Source organism: Saccopteryx bilineata, chromosome 1 (genome assembly GCF_036850765.1).
Source record: "Saccopteryx bilineata isolate mSacBil1 chromosome 1, mSacBil1_pri_phased_curated, whole genome shotgun sequence".
Classification (NCBI taxonomy): domain Eukaryota; kingdom Metazoa; phylum Chordata; class Mammalia; order Chiroptera; family Emballonuridae; genus Saccopteryx; species Saccopteryx bilineata.
This window is the reverse complement of record NC_089490.1, coordinates 9,734,247-9,754,037: the sequence shown is the minus strand read 5'-3', so window position 1 is coordinate 9,754,037 and position 19,791 is coordinate 9,734,247. Positions and strand designations below refer to the sequence as shown.

The following is a 19,791-nucleotide window of genomic DNA, read 5'->3' as shown; positions in this document are numbered from 1 at the left end:
AAGGAACAGCTGGGTCATATGTTCAAGGACAGTGGAAGAGAGATGCCCCCATCTCTCACATCTGACCAGTGAATGATACAAGCTATTTATTATGACACAGGTTTTGAGAACACAATGGGGAGAGACACTGAATGCTGACAGTTTGGAATCTTTTCTCTCAAAGGTTTGGGGAAGTATTAATTGCATAGTAATGGGCCCTCAAACTTTGAATACATGAGAGAGGTGTTAAGTTTAAATGTATTCCAGAAATATATACATATATATTCTATTTATAAACACACTAATATAAACCTGTAACATATGAGTACATTAAAATTCTCGTATCTATCAGCTTTATACCCTTCGTGTCACCAATGTCTTAATGAAACTGAGCAAATTTTCTGTAAGAGCAGTCAATGTTTACAGGGAAATAATTGCGTGAAATGAAGAAAGAAAGGGAAAGTGTGAAAGGTAGGAAATAGAAATGGACAGACTCACAAAGGGAAGAAGTGCTGTCTCAGAATCAGGGTGGGGACAGTGGACATCTAGGAGGAGGACAGGCCAACGGAGGCACTTGGATAAAATGGCTGGAAACATCAATGGGAGACAAAAACCAGGGGTTTTCCAGTAGATTAAGAGTAAAGAAATATCAGTAATTTTACCTATCGTTTTATTAACGTATCTTGAAAAATAAAAAAAAATGAAAAGGTTTATGTTAATTTTGTGAAAAACAACCACAAAGAGAATTATAATTTACAGATAAATTAAAATTAAAATTAGGATAATTTCAGATGAACACAGAAACACTCGTCAAATCACACACGCTCTCCCAAAACACACACACCTACACAGTGGATCAGAGCTCACTATTTTCTGCAGCTGTTCTACAGTAAATAAAAACGTTGAAAAGGGGTAAATTTTTTTTTTTTTTTTTTTTTTTTTTTAATTTATTTATTTTTAGAGAGGGGAGAGAGAGAGAGAGAGAGAGGACAGAGAGAGAGAAGGGGGGAGGAGCTGGAAGCATCAACTCCCATATGTGCCTTGACCAGGCAAGCCCAGGGTTTCGAACCGGCAACCTCAGCATTTCCAGGTCGACGCTTTATCCACTGCGCCACCACAGGTCAGGCCGAAAAGGGGTAAATTTAGTAAAATAATATGTTTTCAAAATATTAGATTAGGTGTTTACTTTATAAATGATTGTTTTAATGACAATATTTTAGTTATTAATATTACATAGAGAAGACATGAGAGGCAGGAGGGAAGCATGTGGACTCATAGTTGCTTCACTGTAGCTGTAGCTGCTGCCCTGGGTGCCGTGTCCAGGCAAGTCCAGGGTCAAACTGGCCACCTCAGTGTTCCAGGTCCACGCTCTGTCCACTGAGCCAGGCTAGGCTAAAATAGTGTTGGTCTATTTTTGAAATATTTATGTTTCTTTGATTCAGTTTGTTATCTTTAGTATGATCATTGGATTCTTTTAAACACATCAGTGAGTCTCACTGCTGCAGCAGCGACATCGTGCAGAGTGGCCACCACACTGTGGAAGGAGCACTGCACTGACACACAGCTCCTCCCAGTGACACAGGGTCAGGGACCCGGGAGCTGTGTCCTCCATGCTTTTACCCAGGGATTGATTTTTAACCCCGCGGTATTTATTTGCGTATCTATCTGTTTCAACTCTTTCCTTAAAGAAGAATATCTTAATACTCATGGGGGCTGAATTCAGGGGAGAGACAGGAGTGCGATTCTCTGACAGAGATTCTGTTTCTCACAGGACCTTACTGTGCCTTTCCCTTAACTGAGAAAATAATATCTAAGCACAGTGTATGAAAGAGGTTTTATATGCACTGTTAAGAAGTCACAGCAAGAGCATTACATTTGCTAAGGATCGTTTCTGCTACGAGGCCAAGTCACTTCTATTTCATGAATAAAGAATATATCTTAGCCCTGGCCGGTTGGCTCAGTGGTAGGGCGTCAGCATGGCGTGCGGGGGACCCGGGTTCGATTCCTGGCCAGGGCACATAGGAGAAGCACCCATTTGCTTCTCCACCCCCTCCCCCTCCTTCCTCTCTGTCTCTCTCTTCCCCTCCCGCAGGCAAGGCTCCATTGGAGCAAAGATGGCCTGGGCGCTGGGGATGGCTCCTTGGCCTCTGCCTCAGGCGCTAGAGTGGCTCTGGTCGCAGCAGAGCGACGCCCCGGAGGGGCAGAGTATCGCCCCCTGGTGGGCAGAGCGTCGCCCCTGGTGGGCGTGCCGGGTGGATCTAGGTCGGGCGCATGCTGGAGTCTGTCTCTCCCCGTTTCTAGCTTCAGAAAAAGTAAAAAAAAAAAAAAAAGTATATCTTCACAGCCTCTCCAGCACTTACTACCTGTCTTGTTGATAACAGCTAATCTAACAGGTGTGAGGTGCTATCTCATTGTAGTTTTGATTTGCATTTCTCTAATATCTAGTGAAGATGAGCATCTTTTCACATATCTGTTGGCCATTTGTATGTCTTCCTGGGAGAAGTGTCTGTTCATGTCCTCTCCTCTTTTTTTTAATCATATTGTTTGCTTGTTTGCTGTTGAGCTTTGTGAGTTCTTTATATATTTTGCATATTAGCCTCTTATCTGAGCTGTTGTTCAAAAATATCATCTCCCATTTACTTGGTTGTTTGTTTTGTCGTCAGTTTCTCCTGCTGTGCAGAAGCTTCTTAGTCTGGTGTTGTCCCATTCATTTATCTTTGCCTTCACTTCCCCTGGCTTTGGAGTGCAAATCATAAAATGTTCTCTATGACCAAGGTCCATGAATTTAGTACCTATGTTTCCTTCTATGTATTTTATTGTTTCAGATATTATTTTTAGGTCTTTGCTCCATTTTGAATTAATTTCTGTACAAGGGGACAAAGTTTAGTCAAGTTTCATTCTTTTACATGTGGCTCTCCAGTTTTTCCAGCACCATTTATTGAAGAGGCTTTCTTTTCTCCGTTGTGTGTTGTTGGCCTCTTTATCAAAAATTACTTGACCATATATATGTGGTTTTATTTCTGGGCTTTCTATTCTGTTCCATTGATCTGAGTGCCTATTTTTCAGCCAATACCATGCTGTTTTGATTATTGTGGCTCTGTAGTGTAATTTGAAGTCAGGCATTGTAATGTTCCCAGGTTAATTTTTTTCCCTTAGGATTAGTTTGGCTACTTGAGGTTTTTTATGGTTCCATATAAACCTGATTTTTTTTGTTCCATTTATTTAAAAAATGATATTGAAATTTTGATAGAAATTGCATTAAATTTGTATATTGCTTTGGGTAATATGGTCATTTTAACTATATATATATATATATTTATTCTCCCTATCCAAGAACAAGGAATATTTTTTCTATTTCAATGTGTCTTTTTCGATTTCCTTTAACAATGCTTTGTAGTTTTTATTATATAGGTCCTTTACATTCTTTGTTATGTTTATTCCTAGGTATTTTATTTTTTTATTGCAACTGTAAAAGGGATTATTTCTTTGAGTTCATTTTCTGAAATTTCATTGTTGGCATATAAGAGTGCAATAGACTTCTCTATGTTAATTTTTTATCTTGTGACCTTACTATATTGGATTATTGTTTCTAATAGTCTTTCTGTGGAGTCTTTGGGGTTTTCTCTATACAGGATCATATCATCTGCAAACAGTGAAACCTTTACTTCTTCTTTCCCAATATGAATGCCTTTTATTTCTTTTTCTTGTCTGATTGCTATGGCTAGAACTTCCAGCACAACGTTGAATAAGAGTGGAGAGTAGGCAGCCTTGTCTTGTTCCTGATTTTAGAGGAAAAGTTTTCAGTTTTTTTCCATTTAATATGATGTTAGCTGATGGTTTGTCATAAACGGACTTTATTATGTTGAGATATTTTTCTTCTATACCCATTTTGTTGATTGTCTCATTCACTTTTGGTGGGAATGTAAAGTAGTATAACCACTAGGGAAGAAAGTATGGTGGTTCCTCAAAAAATTAAGAATAGAACTACCACATGACCAAGCAATCCCTCTACTGGGTATATACTCCTAAAACTCAAAATCATTGGTACGTAAAGACACATGCAGCCCCGTGTTTATTGCAGCATTGTTCATAGTGGCCAAGACATGGAAACAACCAAAAAGCCCTTCAATAGAAGACTGGATAAAGAAGATGTGGCACATATACACTATGGAATACTACTCAACCATAAGAAATGATGACATAGGAACATTTATGAGCATGTGGATGAACTTGATAACATTATAATGAGTAAAATAAGTAAATCAGAACTTACTTATTTTAAGTTTAAGTAAAAAAACTAAGAACTGTATGATTTCATACATAGGTGGGACACAAAATTGAGACTTACAAACATAGATAAGAATGCAGTGCTTACCAGGGGGAGAGGAAGGGAGGAGAGGGAGGGTTGGTGGGAGTGAGGGGCATAAAGAAAACCAGAAAACCAGATAGAAGGTGACGGAGGACTTTTTGACTTGGGGTGATGGGTAAACAACATAATCAAATGTCAAAATGACCTGGAGATGTTTTCTCTAAATCTGTGTGCTCTAGTTGAACAATGTCATCCCATTAAAATTAATTGTCCAAACAATACTAAGAAAAAGAATATATCTTGAAAATTCATTCTACTGCCATCATCACTGCAATTTAAAAAGTACCATGTACATGTGCAGACATAAAGATTTATAATAAATTAGAGGGTGACAGAGGAATATGTGAGTGAGGTGGGAGACACACTGCCACGTACAGATGAGGTGGGATAGCATTGTGCACTCGAGACCTGTGTAGTTTGTTAACCAAAGTCATCCCAATAATTTCAATAAAACATTAAAAAAATCCTTTAAAAAGGAAAAATAAAGCAAATTTAATAAGTTCTGTAAAATTTTAAATATATTTATTTGATATTTTATAATAAAATTATTTTGATCCCTTTTCACTCTATGTGGAGCACTTTGAAATATTCGTTATATTTAAAACGGTCTTTGGATGTTTTTATATATGTATATGTACATATATATGTTTGTGTTCCTTTTTTAAAAAAATTTTTAATTCATTTTAGAGAGGAGAGAGAGAGCGAAAGAGAGAGAGAGAGAGAAAGAGAGAGAGAGAGAAGGGGAGGAAGAGCAGGAAGCATCAACTCCCATATGTTCCTTGACCAGACAAGTGTAGGGTTTTGAACTGGCGACCTCAGCGTTCCAGGTAAATGCTTTATCCACTGCGCCACCACAGGTCAGGCTGTGTTCCATTGTTTGTTTGTTTGTTTTTTACAGAAACAGAGACAGTCAGAGAGAGGGATATATAGGGATGGACAGACAGGAATGGAGAGAGATGAGAAGTATCAATCATCAGTTTTTTGTTGCGACACCTTAGTTGTTCATTAATTGTTTTCTCATATGTGCCTTGACCATGGGGCCACAGGAGACCGAGTGACCCCTTGCTTGAGCCAGCGACCTTGGGTCCGAGCCGGTGAGCTTTACTCAAACCAGATAAGCCCGTGCTCAAGCTGGCGACCTCAGAGTCTCGAACCTGGGTCCTCGGCATCCCAGTCCGATGCTCTATCCACTGCACCACCGCCTGGTCAGGCTGTGTTCCATTTTATTTGTAGCACCCACACTGTACAAAGTTGGAACAACCACTGTAAAATACTTATTGAAGGACAGCTCATACGGGTTATTACAGGATTAGATTCTTATGTGCGTCTATGCACAACGTATTTGTCCACCAATTAATTTGCAAACTTATTGTATCTGAGTGTCCATTTTAACTCAGGGCTGAATGTAGTTGAATGAATCAGATAATGGGAAAGAAATGACAGTGAGAGAGGTTCTGTACTAAAGCAGCTGAGCTGTCCTTGGAGAAAACTTACACTCAGAAACTTGAAAAGTACCTAAACTTCCAGATATCCTTTTGTTAAATTCATCTGACAGAAAGGCCCTGTCTCCTTGACTGCAATCACATGGTAAATGTTGTGTAATAAGGATGGCCTGTCAGAGTTAAAAGACCAAGACACTGAGACAAAGGCAGATGGTCACTGAGAGAGAAGACATGGAACAAAGAACAGGTGAGGGAAGGACAGAGGAGGAGGTTATCAGTACTTACTTTTCTCCTGTTTACTCTTGACTGAAAAGTAAGGGGAAAAAATACACAAATCATTCCAGGTGAAAACACAATATCAGGTAAGAAAGCAAACAGAAATCGGCCCCCAGTCATAGCTCACTCTTGAGTACACATTGACCCATATTAGTGAATGTAGGAATCATGATGTTTTAAAAACCATTTCACCCATCAGAGTCACTGCTGTTCTCCCTGCCCCATCCCTTGTGCACAGATACTAAGTCAGGAAATTACACAAAGAGGGAGCTACATCAGAAATACTGGGATGTGAAATACTAAGTAATCTCATGTCACTGGACAATCATCTTTTTCAGATTAAAAAGAAACGTAGTTATATAATAAATAAGGCAAAGACTTAGCCAGTCATGAGGAAGTGTACAGTAGAGACGCCCATCTTGACAAACTGTTTTTGAAGCATTAGTCATGTGACACCTGCTCTGTATATTAGAGAAACAAATTCCTTAGACCAATCCTAAGGGAAAATAATATAATTGTAACTGTCATTAAAAAAAACAATCTTAAACTCTGATTGGTTAAATTTTCTTTTTTCTGGATCATTGTGTTCAATAATTTTTTGCACCCTTCACACAAGATGTACATGTCAGAAATGTATCACTTTTCCACAAATCTTAAGACACTTCATCTTTTTGCAAATTGTTTACTTTTAAGTGCCATTTCTCATTAGATAATAATGTCAGCATAATGCCAAAGAATTAAAAACAGGTATGGATGGATATTTTATATTGTATGAAAAAGCATGTAAAAAATTTAGTTAATTTGGAATTCCTGGGTCATATGATCAAGGATAGTGGAAGAGGGATGCCCCACTCTGTCACATCTGACCAGTGAATGATACAATGTATTTATCATGACTCAGGCTGTGAGAAGACAATGGACAGAGACACTGAATGCTGAAAGTTTGGAGTCTTTTCTCTCAAGGGTTTGGAGAAGTATTACTTGTTAATAATGAGATCTAAAACTTGAAATACTTGAAAGAGTTTTTAATTTTAAACATTTCCCAGAAATATATACACGTATATTCATATATGTATACACTAATGTAAACCTATAATATATGTATATATTAAAAATTATATATCTGTCACCTTAACACCCTTTGTCTCACCAATATCTTAATGAAACTGAGTCATTAAGGAAATGATAGTGTAAAATGAGAATGAAGGAAGGGAAAGGAGGGAAGGTAGGAAACAGAAATGACAGAGCCCCACACAGAAGAAGTGCTATTTCAGAATCAGGGTCTGGACAGTTGACATCCAGGAAGAGGACAGGCTAATGGAAAGCAATTGGATAAAAAGGCCAGAAATTGCAAAGGGAGAAATAAATCGAATCTTTTCAAATGGATCAAGAGTAAAGGAATATCAATAATTTTACCTATTGTTTCTTTATATTCCTCTGAAAAAGAAAAAAAGAAAAAGTCAATGTCAATTTAATGGGAAACAACTACAAAGAGAATTCAAATTTACTAATATATTCAAATTCAGAATTAACCTGACTACAGTTCAGATAAACACACACACACACACACACACACACACACACATACACATCACTCCTACCAAACATAGGCACAGCTACACACAGGCTCAGAGCTCACTATTTTCCACAGGTATATTGCTTTAAAAAATGGTGGAAAATGAAGTTAATTTAGTAAAATAACATAAAAATTAAAAAGTATTACTTTTTCTGGTTAATTAATTTATAAAATAATTGATTTTCTGGAAAGATTTAATTTATTACTATTTCATACAGAAGTGGTGGGAGTCAGGAAAAAAGCATATGGACTCACAGCTACACCACTTTAATTGTATGTTGTTGCCTTGAATGACGTGTCCTGGGAAACCCAGGGTCAAACTGGCAACCTCAGTATTCCAGGTCCACGATCTATCCACGGGGCCACCAGAGGCTAGGTTGAAAATATTCTTGGTTTATTTGAAATATATATACTTCTGTTACTCTGTTTGTTAGCTTTAGATGGTCATTGGATGCTTTAAACACATCAGTGAGTCTCACTGCTGTGGCTGTGACATCGTGCAGAGTGGCCACCACACTGTGGAAGGAGCACTGACACATAGCTCCTCCCAGTGACACAGGCTCAGGGGTCTGGGGGCTGCATCCTCCATGTTTTTGTCCACCGGTTGATTTCTAACCACACTGTGATTGAGAATCTGTTTTATCACATTCATGAATGAAGAATATCTTAATACTCATGGGTGCTGAATTCAGGAGGGACACAAGACTGGGATTCTCTGATGGAGATTCTATTTCTCACTGGACCTTACTGAGCCTTTCTCTTAACTGAGAAACAAATACGGAAGCACACACGTATGAGACAGGATTTCTGCACACTGTAAAGAAGTGGTAACAGAAGCGTTCCACCTGATAATGGTTGTTTCAACCGCGTGGACAAGTCTCGTCTATCCCATGAATAAAGAATATACCTTGAAAATCCATTCACCTGAAATCTTCAGTACTACTTTAAAAATACCATGTGACATATGGGGACATAAAGATTTAAAATAAATAACAGAAAAACAGAAGGATACATGACTGGTGTGTTTCAGAATGGTGTGCCTGAGACCTGCATACTTTTATTTACCAACATCACGTCAGTAACCTCAATAAAACATTAAAAAGATCTTTAAACAGGAGAAATAAAGCATATTGTACAAATTATGTAAAGTTTAAAAAAAATTTTTTGTTAATTTTTAATAAAATCATTTTTGCATACTCCTCACCCAAAGTCAAATTGTCTTCTGTCACCTTCTCTCTGGGTGAGGGGTATGCAACATAATCAAATGTCAAAATAATCTGGAGATGTTTTCTCTGAACATATGTACCCTGATTTATCAATGTCACTCCATTAAAATTAATAAAAATAAAAATAATAAATATCAGAATATCTTAATCCCCCCGAAATCATTTTTGATTATATTTCACTTTATTTGAATCACTCTGATATATTTGACAAATGTAATGTCTTTGGATGTTTCTATACATGTATGTATTCCATTATAATTCAGTACCTTCAATGTACAAAGTTGCTACAACCATTGTATAAAGGTTGATGAAAGACTGTTCGTATAGGTAAGTCCAGGTTAGGTTCTTATGTGCATCCATCACAGCATTTTTGTCCACCTATTAATTTTCAGTCTTATGGTATTTGAGTGTCTATTTTAACTCAGGCTTGAATGAAGCTAAATGAATCAGATGAAGGGAAAGAAATGACAGTGAGGGAGGTTCTGGATCAAATGACCTGAGCTGTCCTTGGAGAAAACTTACACTCTCAAAATTGAAAAGTACTTAGATTTTCAGATATCTTATTGATAAAATTAATTTGACTGAAAGGCTCTAATTTCTTGATGCAACAACAAGACAATTGGAGGGGTAATAATGGGAGAAACTGAACAACAAATGAAGACAGGGAATAAGAGTTGGAAGACCAAGATACTGAGACAATAGTGAGATGATCATTCAGACAATGACAGTGGTGTAAGGGAGAGATGAGAAAATGACAGGAGAGGAGGTTACCGTACTGACCTTTCTGCTGCTCACTCTCAGGTAAAAGGGAAAAGGAAGAAATAAACAACCCATTCCAATTGAAAAGAGACTTTCTGGTAGGAGGGAGAACAGAAATGGGCCCCTTTCATAGCTCACTGTGGAGCACACGGGGCCTCATGTCTGTGAAAGCAGGAACCCTGGGATCCAAAGGACACCTCACCCATCAGAGTCAGTGCTGTTCTCCCTCCCCTGTCCCTTGTGCACAAGATCAGTCAGTAAATAAAATGATGATGGAGTTAGGTCAGAAAGTTTTGGATGTACAATACTCATCATTCCTCTGTTAAGGGAATATCACTTTTTTTCAGATTAAAAAACAAACATATTCACATAGGAGATGGGGACTTAACCAAGTGATGAGGAAGTGAACAGTAGAGGAAACCTTCATGACAAAACTGGATTTATTACACTAGTCATATAGAATCTGCTCTGCACAGTAGAGAGATATATACACCAAGATCATTCCAAAGAAAATATAATTGGAATTCTGTTTAGGAAAAGACAATATTAAGCTTTGAATGATGAAATTTTTTTATTTTTAAAACATTGCAGTCAATACTGTTTCCTGCACCCTTCACACAGAAAGTACAGGTCAGAGACGGTTCACTTTTCCACGTGCCGTATGACATGTCCTCCTTTTGAAAATTGTATATTTTTAAGTGCACTTTGTAATTTGATATTAGTTTCAAAATAAAGCTTAAGAATAAAAAATGGGCATGGTTGGATATTTTTAAAGTCCAGGAAAAATTATATAAAGTATTTAATTAAATACCTTGGAACACATGGGTCACATGATCAAGGACAGTGGAAGAGGGACACCCCACTCTCTCACATCTGACCAGACCAGTGAATGATACAAGGTATTTATCATGACACAGGCTTTGAGGAGACAATGGACAGAGACAATGGATGCTAAAAGTTTGGAGTCTTTTCTCTCAAGAATTAGAAGAAGTATTAATTGCATAGTAATGGGCCCTCAAACTTGGAATACTTGACAGAGATCTTAAGTTTGAGTATTTTCCAGAAATACATACTTTTATATTCATATATCTATACATGCTAATATAAACCTGTGACATATGTACACATTAAAATTCTCATATCCATCACCTTAACACCCTTCATCTCACTAATGTTTTAATGAAACTGAATCAATTTACTGCAAGACTGAATCCACCAATGTCTGCTGGGAAATGATTCAGTAAAATAAAAAAGAAGGATAGGGAAAGAATGGAAGGTAGGAAAGAGAAATGGACAGAGTTCCAAATAAAAGAAATGCTTTCTCAAAATCAAGTAGGGGGAGCCCTGGCCAGTTGGCTCAGTGGTAGAGCATTGCTCCAGAGTATGGAAGTCCTGGGTTCGATTCCTGGCCAAGGCACACAGGAGAAGCACCCATTTGCTTCTCCACCCTTCCCTCTCTCCTTCCTCTCTGTCTCTCTTTTCCCCTCTCACAGCCAAAGATCCATTGGAGAAAAGTTGGCCCAGGTGCTGAGGAGGGCTCCATGGCCTTCGTCTCAAGCACTAGAATGAGTCCAATTACAGCTAAGCAATGCCCAGATGGGCAGAGCATTGCCCCCTGGTGGGCAATCCGGGTGGATCCCAGTGGGTCGCATGCAGGAGTCTGTCTCTACCTACCTACCCGCTTCTAACTTCGGGAAACAAAATCAAGTAGGGGACAGTTGACATCTAGGAGGAAGAAAAACCAATGGAAGGTACTTTGATAAAAAGGCCAGCAATGTCATAGGTTAAAATAAACCAGATGTTTTCAATTGGATCAAGACTAAAGAAATATCAATAATCTTACCTATTTTTTTCTCCAATTCATCTGAAAAAGAAAAAAGAATTTAAAGTCAATTTTATGGGAAACAATCACAAAGAGAATTCAAATTTATTGATAAATTTAAATTTACCCTCACCACATTTCATATGAACACACAGACACACAGCAAATCACACATGTCCCCTACACCTTACATGGGTTCAGAGCTCACTATTGTCCACATTATACTACAGTAAATAAAAAGGTTGAACAGAGATTTAATTTAGTAAAATATTATAATATTTAAAAAATATTGGTTTTTCTGTTTAACTTATTAAAAAAACTGTTTTTTTAAAAAAGATTTAATTTATGACTAAGCCATAGAAGAGGGGTGGGAGGGAAGTGTGTGGACTCATAGCTGCTTCACTGTAGCTGTAGCTGCTGCCCTGTGTGCCATGTCCGGGCAAGCCCAGCGTCGAACTGGCAACCTCAGTGTTACAGGTCCATGCTCTGTCCACAGGGCCACCACAGGATAGGCTAAAAATATTCTTGTGTTATTTGAAATAGTCATGTCTCGCTTATTCCATTTGTGAGCTTAGCATGGTCATTGGATGCTTTAAGAACATCAGTGAGTCTCACTGCTGCAGCAGCAACATCGTGCAGAGTGGCCAACACACTGTGGAAGGGGCACTGATACACAGATCCTCCCAGTGACACAGGGTGAGGGGGTCTGTGTCCATGTTTTTGTACATGTGTTGATTTTTTATCATACTGTTTTTAAGTTTCTGTTTTTAACTTATTCCTGAATGAAGAATACCTTAATACTCATGGTGCTGAATTCAGGGGAGGAACAGAACTGGGATTCTCTGATGGAGATTTTGTTTCTCCCTTGACCTTACTTTGCCTCTCCGTTAACCAGGAAACAAATTTCCAATCGCAAACACGAGATAGGATTTCCACACACGGTAATGAAGAGGGAGCAAAAGCATTCCATCTGCTATTGGTTGTTTCTGTCATGTGGACAAGTCTCGTCTATTCCATGAATAAAGAATATACTTTGGAAATCCATTTTACTGAGATCATCACTACAATTAGAAAAATACCATTTGACATGTGGCAAAATAAAGATTTAAAATAAATAAAAGGTTTTATGCCGTTTAATAGGATGTTGGCTGATGGTTTATCATATATGGCCTTTATCATGTTGAGATATTTTCCTTCTATACCCATTTTGTTGAGAGTCTTAAACATAAAATTGTGTTGTATTTTATCAAAAGCCTTTTCTGCATCTATTGAAAAGATCATGTGGTTTTTGTTCTTTTTTTTGTTGATATGGTGTATTATGTTAACCGTTTTGCGTATGTTGAACCATCCTTGAGATTCTGGGATGAATCCTACTTGATCATGATGTATTATTTTTTTAATATGTTGTTGTATTCGGTTTGCCAGTATTTTGCTTAGTATTTTAGCATCTGTATTCATTAGAGATATTGGTCTGTAGTTTTCTTTCTTTGTGCCATCCTTGCCCGGTTTTGGTATGAGGGTTATGTTGGCCTCATAAAATGTGTTTGGAAGTATTGCTTCTTCTTCAATTTTTTGGAAGACTTTGAGTAGAATAGGAACCAAGTCTTCTTTGAATGTTTGATAGAATTCACTAGTATAACCGTCTGGGCCTGGACTTTTATTTTTGGGGAGGTTTTTAAAAGTTTTTTCTATTTCCTCCCTGCTGATTGGTCTGTTTAGGCTTTCTGCTTCTTCATGACTCAGTCTAGGAAGGTTGTATTGTTCTAGGAATTTATCCATTTCTTCTAGACTGTTGTATTTGGTGGCATATAATTTTTCATAGTATTCTACAATAATTCTTTGTATATCTATGATGTCTGTGGTGATCTCTCCTCTTTCATTTTGGATTTTATTTATTTGAGTCCTGTGTCTTTTTTCCTTGGTGAGTCTTGCTAAGGGTTTGTCAATTTTGTTGATCTTTTCAAAGAACCAGCTCCTAGTTTTATTGATTTTTTCTATAGTTTTTCTGTTCTCTATTTCATTTATTTCTGCTCTGATTTTTATTATCTCCTTTCTTCGGCTGGTTTTGGGTTGTCTTTGTTCTTCTTTTTCTAGTTCCTTAAGGTGTGAGGTTAAGTGGTTTACTTCGGCTCTCTCTTGTTTGTTCATATAGGCCTGAAGTGATATGAACTTTCCTCTTATTACTGCTTTTGCTGCATCCCAGATATTCTGATATGTCGTATTTTCATTTTCATTTGTCTGTATATATCTTTTGATCTCTGCGCTTATTTCTTCTTTGACCCATTCATTTTTTAGAAGTATGTTGTTTACTTTCCACATTTTTGTGGGTTTTCCCCCCTCTTTTTTGCAGTTGAATTCTAGTTTCAAGGCTTTATGATCAGAAAATATGCTTGGTACAATTTCAATTTTTCTAAATTTGCTGATATTGTCTTTGTGGCCCAACATATTGTCAATTCTTGAGAATGTTCCATGTACACTAGAGAAAAATGTATACTCTGTCGCTTTGGGATGAAGTGTCCTGTAGATGTCTATCATATCCAGGTGTTCTAGTATTTCATTTAAGGACACTATATCTTTATTGATTCTCTGTTTGGATGACCGATCTAGAGCCGTCAGCGGTGTATTGAGGTCACCAAGTATGATTGTATTTTTGTCAGTTTTTGTTTTAAGGTCAATAAGTAGCTGTCTTATATATTTTGGTGCTCCTTGGTTTGGTGCATATATATTAAGGATTGTTATGTCTTCTTGATTCAACTTCCCCTTAATCATTATGAAATGACCATTTTTGTCTCTGAGTACTTTTTCTGTCTTGTAGTCAGCATTATTAGATATGAGTATTGCTACACCTGCTTTTTTTTGGGTGTTGTTTGCTTGGAGTATTGTTTTCCAGCCTTTCACTTTGAATTTGTTTTTATCCTTGTTGCTTAGATGTGTTTCTTGTAGGCAGCATATAGTTGGATTTTCTTTTTTAATCCATTCTGCTACTCTGTGTCTTTTTATTGGTAAGTTTAATCCATTTACATTTAGTGTAATTATTTACACTTGTGGGTTCCCTATTGCCATTTTATATATTGCTTTCTGTTAGTTTTGTATCTAGTTTGATTCTTCTCTTTTGTTTTTCTATCATTTGTTTTTGTTTGTTTGTGTTCCATACTTCTTTCCTCTGTTGCTACCTTTTTTAAGTCAAGTGTTTTTGTGGTGGTTTTTTTAAAGGTGGTTACCATTAAGTAATGAACAGGGTACCTACCATATTCATTGTAGCACCCTATCTTATAAGTATTTCTGCACTTCATCGTCCTTTGCTACTGTTAATCTCCAACCTCTCCCCCTTTCCTTAAATCAGGAACAAGACAGGGTTGTCCACTCTCTCCACTCTTATTATGGCGGAGGACAATCTGACTTTGGGCGATGGGTATGCAGCATAATTTAATGACAAAATAACCTAGACATGTTTTCTTTGAATATATGTACCCTGATTTATTAATGTCATCCCATTACCATTAATAAAAATTTATTAAAAATAAATAAATAAATAAAATAAATAAAAGGGCCTGACCTGTGGTGGTGCAGTGGATAATGTGTCGACCTGGAAATGCTGAGGTCGCTGGTTTGAAACCCTGGGCTTGCCTGGTCAAGGCACATATGGGAGTTGATGCTTCCAGCTCCTCCACCCTCTCTCTCTCTCTCTCTCTCTCTCTCTCTCTGTCTCTCTCTCCCTCTCCTCTCTATCCCTCTTTGTCTCTCTCTCTCTCCTCTCTAAAAATGAATAAATAAAATGAAAAAAATAAAATAAATAAAATAAATAAAAGGGTGACAGAAGGATGCATGACTGGGGTGGTGAACACATTGTCATGTACAGATGAGGTGTGATACAATTCAGCATTGCAGCCTGCATAGTTTTATTAAGCAAGGTCACCGTAATAAATTTAATAAATCATTAAAAGATCTTTTAAATAGAAGAAGCATATTTTAGATATTATGTAATATTTTAAAATATTTATTTGATATATTTTAATAAAATTTTTTGGTTTCTTTTCTCCCTATAAGGACAAATATAATATATTTGTTATATGGAAATGGTCTTTGCATACTTATATATACAAACATATATGTAAGTATTTAATTCTAATTTCAGAACCTACACTGTATAAATTTGAAACAACTACTGTAGAACACTTACTGAAAGATTGCTCATATAGGTTATTAAAGGATTAGGTTCTTATGTGCACCTGTTCATAATATTTTTGTCCATATATATATATTCTCAAACTTAGTGTATCTGAGTGTCTGTTTTAAGTCATGTCTGAATGAACTAAGCGAATTAGATGAAGGGAAAGAAATGATGGTGAGGGATGTTCTGTATCAAAATGTGGAGCTGTTCTTGGATAAAACTTACACCCAAAATATTTAAAAGTATCTACATTTCCAGATAGGTTATTGATAAAAGTAATTGACAGAAAGGCTCTGGTTCCTTGATGCAACAACAAGAAACATAGAGGGTTAATAATGGAAGAAACTGAAAACATGTGGAGACGGAGAATCAGAGTTGGGAGGAAGAGATGCTGAGATAGTAGCTGGATGGTCACTGAGAGTGAAGACAACAATATAAGGAAGAGATGAAAGAAAAACACGTGGTGTAGGTTATCGGTACTGACCTTTCTGCTGTTCACTCTCAGGTGAAAGGGAAAAGAAAGAAATAAAGAAAGTATTCCAAGGAAAACAGATTGTGTGGTAGAAAGAGCAGAAATGGGTCCCAACTACTTGTTCACTCTAGAGTCCACATGGACCCATGTCTGTGAAAGTAGAAACCATCAGGTTCTAAAGGACATCTCACTCATCAAAGTCTATGCTGTTCTCTCCCCTGTCCCCTGTGCACAAGCAACTAAACCAGGAAATAAAATGATGAGGGTGTTAGGTAAAAAGTGCTGGGATATACAATACTAAGTGTTCCTCTGTCACTGGACTATCACCTTTTTCAGATTAAATAAACAAAGGAACACAGGTGAAACAGGGACTTCACCAGTGACGAGGAAGTGTACAGTAGAAGCGTCCATCTCGACAAAACTGGTTTTGTTGCACTAGTCACATGACACCTGCTCTGTACATTAGAGGGATATATTCCTGAAGACCATTCCTAAGATAAAAAAATATATTTCTAATTGGGGATAGATAAAGGACAATATCAAGCTTTGAATGATGAAATTTTCTTTTTATTGAATCATAGTGATATTATTTTTTTGTATTCTCTATATAAATTGTGAGGTCAGAAATGCATGACTTTTCCACTTGCTTTAAGAGCCTTTATCCTTCCGTGAGTTCTTTATTTTTAAAAACTGTTAGTCATTTGCTAATGGTGTCATCATAAAGCCAATGAATAAAAAACATGCATCATTGGATATATTTAAAAGCCAGAAGAAATTTATGTAAAATATTTAGATACTTTGGAACACCTGGGTCATATGATCAAGAACAGTGGAAGAGAGACGCCCTATTCTCTCACATCTGACCAGTGAATGTTGTAAGGTATTTATTATGACACAGGCTTTGAAGAGACAATGGACAGAGACACTTAAAGGTTAAAGTTTGGAGTCTTTCCTTTCAAGAGTTTGGGAAGAATTAATTGCATAATAATGAGCTCTCTATCTTGGAATACTTGACAGAGGTCTTAAGTTTGAATATTTTCCAGAAATATGTACATATATATCTACATATACACACTAAAATACATCTATAATATATGTCTATATTAAAAATCTTGATTCTGTCAACTTAATACCCTTCATCTCACCAATGTCTTAATGAAAGTGTGATAATTTTCTGCAAGACACAGCAGCCAATGTTTACAAGGAAAGAGTTGTGTAAAATGAGAAAAGAAGGAATGGAAAAAGATGGAAGGTAGGAAACAGAAATGGAGCTAAAAATGGCAGAAGTGCTGTCTCAGAATCGAGAGAAGACTATGGACATGTAGGAGGAGGACAGGCCAACAGAAAATGTTTGGAGAATACTATACTCATCAAAGCTATCTTTCAAATATGAAGGAGAAATAAAAACATTCACAGATACAGAAAAGAGGGAATTTATCACCAGAAAACCCCACTTCAGGAAATACTAAAGGGGGTTTTCTGACCAGACATAAAGAACAAATCAAAACAAAACTACAAGTAAAAGCTCCATCAAGATTGCAATAAAGGCCCTGGCCGGTTGGCTCAGTGGCGGAGCGTCAGCCTGGAATGCAGGGGTCCCGGGTTCAATTTCCAGCCTGGGCACACAGGGGAAGCACCCATCTGCTTCTCCACCCCTCCCCCTCTCCTTCCTCACTGTCTCTCTCTCTTCCCCTCCCGCAGCCGAGGCTCCACTGGAGCAAAGATGGCCCAGGCGCTGGGGATGGCTCCTTGGCCTCTGCCCCAGACACTGGAGTGGCTCTGGTTGCAACAGAGCAATGCCCTGGAGGGGCAGAACATCGCTCTCTGGTGGGCAGAGTGTCGCCCCCTGGTGGGCATGCCGGGTGGATCCCGGTCGGGCGCATGCGGGAGTCTGTCTGTCTCTCCCCATTTCTGGCCTCAGAAAAATACAGAAAAAAAAAAGATTGCAATAAAAACAAGATTAATCTGTGACAAAAAAACAAGAAAAGGGAGAGGACAAAGATTAACAGTAGCAAAGGAGGATGAAGTACAGAAGCGCTCATGAGATAGTGTACTACTATGAAAATGCTATGTATGCTTTCCATTACTTAATGGTAACCACCTCTGAAAGAAACACCACAGAAGCACATGGTTTGAAAAATGAAGTAACAAAGAAAAGAAGTATGGATTACAACCAAACAAAAACAAATAATAGGAAAATAAAAGACAAGAACTAAACAAGATACAAAACTATCATAAAGCAATATATAAATGACAATAGGAAACCCTCAAATGTCAATAATTTCACTAAACATAAATGGATTGAACTCACCAATCAAAAGACACAGAGTAGCAGAATGGAATAAAAAAGAAAATCCATCTCTATACTTCCTACAAGAAACATCTAAGCTACAAGGATAAAAACAAATTCAAAGTGAAAGGTTGAAAACAGTACTCCATACAAATAACATCCAAAAAAAAGCATGTGTAGCAATACTCATATCTAACAAGACAGCAAAGGTAATTGGAGACAAAAATGGTCATTGCATAATGATTAAGGGGACATTGTATCAAGAAGACATAACACTTCTTAATATATATGCACCAAACCAAGGAGCACCAAAACATATAAGACAGCTACTGACTGACATCAAAACAAAAACCGACAAAAATACAATCATACTTGAGGCCTCAACACACCGCTGATGGCTCAAGAATGTTCATCCAAACAGAAAATCAATAAAGAAATATTGGTCTTAAATGAAACCTTAGAACAATTGGATATGATAGACATCTACAGAACATATCATCCCAAAGTGTCAGAGTATATATTTTTCTCTAGTGTACATGGAACATTCTCAAGAATTGACCATATGTTGGGCCACAAAAATAACATCAACAAATTCAGAAAGATTAAAATTATACCAAGTATATTTTCTGATCATAAAGCCTTGAAACTAGAATTCAACTGCAAAAAAAGGTAAACAAACCCACAAAAATGTGGAAAATAAACAACGTATTTTTAAAAAAATGAGTGGGTCAAAGAAGAAATAAGCACAGAAATCAAAAGATACAGTCAAATTAAAATAACAATACAACATATCAGAATCTCTGGGATGCAGCAAAAGCAGTAATAAGAGAGAAGTTCATGTCACTACAGACATATATGAACAAACAAGAGGGAGCCCAAGTAAACCACTTAACTTCACATCTTAAGAAACTAGAAAATGAAGAACAAAGACAACCCAAAACCAGCAGAAGAAAGGAAATAATAAAAATCAGAGCAGAAATAAATGAAACAGAGAACAAAAATCTATAGAAAAAATTAATATAACAAGGAGCTTGTTCTTTGAAAAGATCAACAAAATTGACAAACCCTTGGCAAGACTCACCAAGGAAAAAGAGAAAGGACTCATATAAACAAAATCCAAAATGAAAAAGGAGAAATCATCACAGACATCATAGATATACAAAAAATTATTGTAGAATACTATGAAAAACTATTTGCCACCAAATTTAACAATATGGAAGAAATGAATAAATTCCTAGAATAATACAATCCTCCTAGACTGAGTCATAAAGAAGCATAAAGCCTGAACAGACCCATAAGCAGGCGGAAATAGAAACAACTATTCATAACCTCCCCAAAAATAAAAGTCCAGGCCCAGATGGCTATACTAGTGAATTCTATTAAACATTTAGAGAACACTTGGTTCCTAT

At 37.0% G+C, this 19,791-nt stretch overlaps 2 protein-coding genes across 2 annotated transcripts in view; both read right to left on the bottom strand.

The window, feature by feature from the left end:
• Positions 1 to 19,791, bottom strand: part of LOC136319150 (uncharacterized) — a 348,276-nt gene that overhangs the window by 124,032 nt on the left and 204,453 nt on the right. The gene's annotated exons all lie outside the window — the stretch shown is intronic.
• Positions 1 to 19,791, bottom strand: part of LOC136324360 (butyrophilin subfamily 1 member A1-like) — a 39,007-nt gene that overhangs the window by 12,863 nt on the left and 6,353 nt on the right. The window contains exons 2-3 of the mRNA XM_066257152.1: positions 11,471 to 11,491; positions 7,483 to 7,503 (exon numbers count right to left, since the gene is read on the bottom strand). The gene's annotated coding sequence lies outside the window, so the exon portion shown is untranslated. The remainder of the gene's footprint in view (positions 1 to 7,482; positions 7,504 to 11,470; positions 11,492 to 19,791) is intronic.